Raw genomic sequence first — 5,945 nt, forward strand, 5'->3', positions numbered from 1 at the left:
CAGCTCCATCAGCTGTTGCAACACAGCACCTCCTCAGCCTGCAGGACAGTGCCATACCATGTACTTTTACATGTGTTGGGGCTGTTTAGAGCTACAAAGATGATCAAGGGACTGGAGCATCTCTCTTATGAGGAAAGGCTGAGGGAACAGGGCCTGTTCAACCTTGAGAAGGGACAACTGAGAGGGCACATCGTATGTCCGTATCTGAAGGTAGGTGTCAAGAGGGTGGGTTCAGGCTCTTCTTGGTGGTGCCAAGTAATAGGACAAGAGGTAATAGGCAGAAACTGATGCACAGGAAGTTCCACCTAAATATGAGGAAGAACCTTACCGTGTGGTTGACGGTGCACTGGAACACATTGCCCAAGGAGGGTGTGGAGTCTCCCTCACTGGAGAGGCTCCAAAAACTGACTGGACGCAATACTGTGGCATGTCCTCTAGGATGGACCAGGTTAGATCAGATGACCCACTGTGGTCCCTTCCAACCTGACCCATTCTGTGATTCTGTGATTCCGTGTCACTGGCTCCCTCCCGCCAGGAACAGTCACAAGAGCTGGGAACGGGACTTGCTCCTGACAGATGGCGGAAGCTGAGACAGCGGCAGCCCTGATTGCACAATGGTCCTCGAGAAGGCGGTGCAGGAGGCCGGCGAGCGGCAGTTCCGCGGCGTTGGAAGGCGGGAGGGACGCGCAGCCCACGGTGAATCCCGAAGCGGCGCCGGCAGGGTACAGGACGGGATAGAAACCGACGGGAACAGAGGCAACGGCCAGCCCTCGGGGGTGGGGAAGGGGAGGGGCGATGAGATACGGCTCCGCCCCTCTCCGCGCAGGAAACTCCCGCCGTTGCCTTACAAGGGCAGGAGAGCGCTCCCTCCGCCCCCCGCCCCTGGAATGCGGTGACCGCACTGCGCTGCACCAACGCGGCGCCGAGGAGGGGGGAGACACGTACAGGGGCCGGGTCCGAGATTCCGACCTTCTCCTCTCGGAGATGGCGAAGACCACTCGGCAGGAACGCGAAACGCACGGGTCGCCGCGGGTCCTCTCCCCTGCCCGGCTTGTGGCACCTGACTGCCGGAGCGACGAGCCTCGCCGCTCCCTCCCCCCCGCGCGGATGGTCTCGCCCACGGCTTCCTTCCTCTCCGGCGGGGCGGCGGCCGCTCTGCTCTCCGGAAGTGCCGCGCCCGCCGCTCCTGCCGCGCTGCCACTGGGACCCTCTCCCGCCGCCGCCAGGTGAGCTGGGGGGTCCACCCGGGAGTCTGGGGCCAGGGGGACGTGATGGCTGGGGCGGGGCCGAGCCGGGCCGCCTGAGGAGCCGGGGTGTCGCTGGCGGTGCCGGGGGTCGCTTGCGGCCTCGCCCCCCTTGGGCCTCGCTCGGTGCTGCCGCTCCTCCTCGGCGGGACCCGCCCTGCCGGCCGGGCTGGGGGCGACCGCGGCTCGGGGGCCCGCGGCCCATGCCCTGTGAGCCGGGCGGGGCGCGACGCCGCGGGCATGGGGCAGGGGCTGCAGCGCCAGCGGGGATGAGCTCCCTGGGCATTGTTTCGGGGAACAGGTGTTAAAGGATACTCTTTGGCTCCCTGTCGGAAGGGGTCGGCTGCCTCCCGGCCGCATCGGCCCTCAGCGGCTGTTTCCTCGGCTTTGTTAGGGCACGGGAAGGGCTGGGCTGGGGATGCAGTGCTGGGAAGAGGAAGAGGTCTCGGGGGAGGTCCTCGGTCTGTTCCCGGCTGCGCACCGTTTGGAATGAACACGGCCGCGACAGAGACACTGGGGACAGTGCAGTGGGTCCCTCGGTCTCGGAATCACAGAATCAATTGGGTTGGAAGAGATCTCTGAAATCATCGAGCCCAACCTATGGATCCAACACCACCTTTCAACTAGACCATGGGACTAAGTGCCACGTCCAGTCTTTCCTTAAACACCTCCAGGGACGGTGATTCCAACACCTCCCTGGGCAGTCCATTCCAAAGCCTAATCACCCTTTCTGTGAAGAAATTCCCCTAACTCTAACCCAAAGCTCCCCGGCGAAGCTTGAGATGGTGTTCTTCTGTCCTGTCACTTTTTCCTTGGGAGAAGAGCCCGACCCCCATCTGGCCACAACCTCCTTTCAGGTAGTTATAGAGAGTGATAACCCTGAGCCTTCTCTGTTGCAGGCAGGCTGACTCACAGGCGCTGGATTTTGAGGCAAGCGTGACTCCTGTCTAAGGGGTTTGGGAAACAGTGGAGGAGTGTGTTAAGGTGGCTCTCAAGACTGGTGCAGTGGTGTAGGGTGTAATCTGCTCTTTATTGAGCTTTGACACAGATCTGCAGAATGCCTTAGTTTTATCTCTTCCTGCTACCACCCAGATTGTGGTGGATGCGTGACTGTATGTGATGCTGTAATGGATTATGTGGACAGAACTTGGGCTTTAGCTTTGAGGCTGACTTTTGAGTTTGATGATATCTTAGTTCAGGTGGAGACTTTCTTGGCTATGGGTTGCGGGGATTAATTGTGTGGTGGCTTGGTTTTTTTAATTTTGAGTGATAGGCATCACAGTTATTACAATATTCACAATGTTGAAATGTGAGGGTGTTTTCCAAAGTGCAGCTTTTGGTTCCTGCCTCTGAACAGGTTCAGCCTGCAGCACTCTTAGTGGGTTGTAAATTTTCACAGCTTATTGTCTGGTTCAATATCTTTAGTTGCTTGTTTTGGTCTTCTCCAAGGGTTTATCACTTTCCCAGAGAAAGGGACCGTAAGATGACTTTCTGTGCTTCTGTGGTTTGATATCCACTGCTGTTGCTTGACTGAGCAAACGAACGCAGAGGCAGCACAAAGCAGCACAGTGCTTTTACAACCTTTTTTTTTTTTCTTTTAATATGTGAAAATGTTCCTTAAGAGAGGTTAAGCTTTCAGAAATATCTTCTGAGGAGGATAAGGTAAGGTCTTACATTAGGTCTTACATTAGAATTGTCTTGGACAGTTTCCAAAACAAGGCCCAGACCAGACCATTCAGTGCATCATAATATTAAACAACAGAGACTAAACCTGCATGTCACGACTTGTGCTATATAATGTGAAGTATTTCCACTTTTTTCTCTACTGAAATTCTATTTGCAGCCTGTACTTACCCTATTTCAATTATAAAAGCGTGCGGTTAGGTGTGGGGTTTTTGTTGGGTGTTTTTTTGTTTGTTGGTTGGTTTGGGGGGTTTTTTGGTGGTGTTTTTTGTTGTTGTTTTTTAAATACCTTGTGAATTTATCAGATTAAATTCTACTTTCTCTAAAATTGAGGGGTCCAGTGCTTGACTCAAATGGGGTTAGCTCTGTCTTATTACATCATTCACTGTTATATACAGAGATAACACAAAGTGTAAACACTTTTGGAACTTTTAAATTATAAGTTGATCTCTTTGGCTAACTGGATTGATGACTTTGGTTTTCTGAACATGGTCCACTGTACCACCCTGTTTCTAATAGAGTTTCCCAGAGCTGAGTGCAGTGTCTCCAGTGTAGCTGCACCAAACCTGTGCTAAAAGGCACCGCAGTCCTGTGAGACCCAACGTTTCTCTGTATTCAGGCTGCCAGGTCTCTGGAACTGAAGGAGTTGTGCTGCCTCCTAAGCCTGGTTCACAGAAACTTAGAAAATAGTAATGCAGGCGTTGGCAAATTTTTCATCTTCTCGAGTACAATATTCTGATACAGCAGTCTTCTGAACAGAATTAAAAAGAATGTGTTGGCAGCCTGTCTCTGTTATGTCCTCTTGCTTAAGATTGAGTTGTATGTGAGAGAATGGCAGCTTGTGGCTTGCTGGAAGCACTGCCTTTACAGCATGTGCAAAGTAAACTTTTTTGTCTACTCGGAATGGGCCATATCCCAAAAACTATGAATTATTTCAGAGAACAGTTACTTAAACTGTTTGACTCTATTTTTGGGTAGTGGGACTTTTAATCAGTAATTCAGCGTTTAACAGGAACTTGCCTGAGGGTTTTTACTGAGGTGAGAAAACCACCGACTTTATGCACAACCCATGGCTGCAGCTTGAAAGCAAATTACCTTTGTTGTCAGCTGTCTTCATAAATATCTCGATGTCAAGAGTTCACATTTATTTGTTGAACTGTTATGGAGGCCAGACATCTCGGATAGCTTGTGGTTAGTGAGTGCAATGAAGAGAACTTCTGCGTTGTTGAATGATGCGCAGTTGCATTTCACAGGCTATTTTTAGTTCGGGACATAATGGTTTGTTTTGTACGTCAGAAGAACGTTGTATATGCACGTAGGATTTAAAAGTGTGGAATTAGCAGGGGAAATCAGTAACTGTCTTTGTGGACAGACAGAGAAGGACATAACCATGGAATTTCCTTTTATGATCCAGGTGCTTGGTAAAGCATGTCAGGTATCTGAAACAAAGCAAGGTAAAATATCTTTCCTTTTAGTTAAAAACAAACAAAAAAAAATAACTGCTTTTTGCTTGAATATTGGGTTGCTTATGTAAGGGAGTTACTTTGCTTAATTTTGCTCCCTTTTTTTAAGGCTGAATCCCAGTTAGTGATTTCAGTCTTGCTTTGCAGGAGTCTAACAGAAATTATTCTATCTTTGAGGAGACTGTCTGAGAAACAGAACTGTGCTGTGACTCTGACTAGCATTGCATTTCTGACCAGATATTTTTTTCTAAGATATAAAACTAAAACTTAGTGTAAATTTCAGAATGCTGCTATTTTTATGATTACTTATTTTTGTGATTCACTTGTGATAAAGGTGAAGCTTAAATTTGTCCTCTTTCAGCACACTCTTGCTGCAGGTGCTTCCTGTAAAATTCAAAATCAAGGATGGAAGGAATCTAGTTTGCATAACAGTTTGGGCATAATAAAGGATTATAGCAGCATGGATTATGCTTTACTTTTATCTAATGCGAGTAGAAGTTATCAAACTTTGGGAAACAACATGTCAGGTTTAACTTATCCAAAAGCAATGTTGAGGTCTTCGTGTTTGCATTTCAGTGAATGACTCAGCTTTTCGGGTTTGTACTGTCAACTATAGCTGAACACTGAATGTATCTGCCCAGCTAAATAGATGCTGTTAACTTGAAAGCCTCACTTCTGCCTGGAGTACGTTAGTGTTATAACATGTAAGCCACCACGTTTATTTCTTTGACAGCTTCAAGGGAAACAATGAAATTGGTATATTTGTGATACATGAAAATTCTAAAGATTCTGCAAGAATATATAGATATTTTAAAAGGCTGATCATTTAAAAGAAACGGTCTCCAGATTTTTGTACCAGTTATGCCATTAATTCAGTTAAAAAGAGTGTGCCAGCATTTGCGTGTGTGTTGTGTTCCACTGTGTAAGAGAATAGCAGTGTAGAGCTTCTGAACCAAGTCAGTGGTTTCTTGCTCTCTACAGCAGCTGTTCTAACAAATGCTTTTCAGAGCCTAAAATACAATTTTTTTTCCCTCCCAAACTGTTAGTTTAGCATACTGTCTGATTTATTTAACCACTACTCTAGTTTAGCAGCCCATATCCTCCTACAGGGCAGGTCAACAGTGCCTCCCAAACTGCTGAGTGTGTAGTCATCTTAATTTGTGGAAGATGCAGGTGGAGTATTGAATCAGCAATACAAACACTGAGTGATTTCATTTCAAAAGCTGTGATTTGATTTGGGATTTTTATGTAACCTGCTATTGGCCTACAGTGCCAGTCCCTGAATCCTGAAAGACCTTTTACTTTAATAGCAAGTGACATCAAAATGAAAGAAAATGGAGCAGGAGATACCAAAGTAAATGTGTACTTTGGCGTATTTGCTGATAACATGGAATTTGATATTCCTTTATCCATCCTTCCCCCAAGGACTTGTGATATGATTTAATAAGGCTAAATCTGGGATATGTTTCTGTCTTCTTAGAACCAACAGCCAACATGTCCAGCAAAAGGGCGAAGACGAAGACCACCAAGAAGCGCCCTCAGCGCGCCACTTCCA

The 5,945-nt window shown here is 47.9% G+C and overlaps 1 pseudogene; it reads left to right on the plus strand.

Moving 5' to 3' along the window:
- Positions 1-4,025: 4,025 nt before the first annotated feature.
- Positions 4,026-5,945, plus strand: part of LOC113964099 — a 6,439-nt pseudogene continuing 4,519 nt past the window's right edge.

The sequence above is a fragment of the Neopelma chrysocephalum genome, unplaced genomic scaffold (genome assembly GCF_003984885.1).
Source record: "Neopelma chrysocephalum unplaced genomic scaffold, ASM398488v2 Primary Assembly neopelma1_22, whole genome shotgun sequence".
NCBI classification, from domain to species: Eukaryota; Metazoa; Chordata; class Aves; order Passeriformes; family Pipridae; genus Neopelma; species Neopelma chrysocephalum.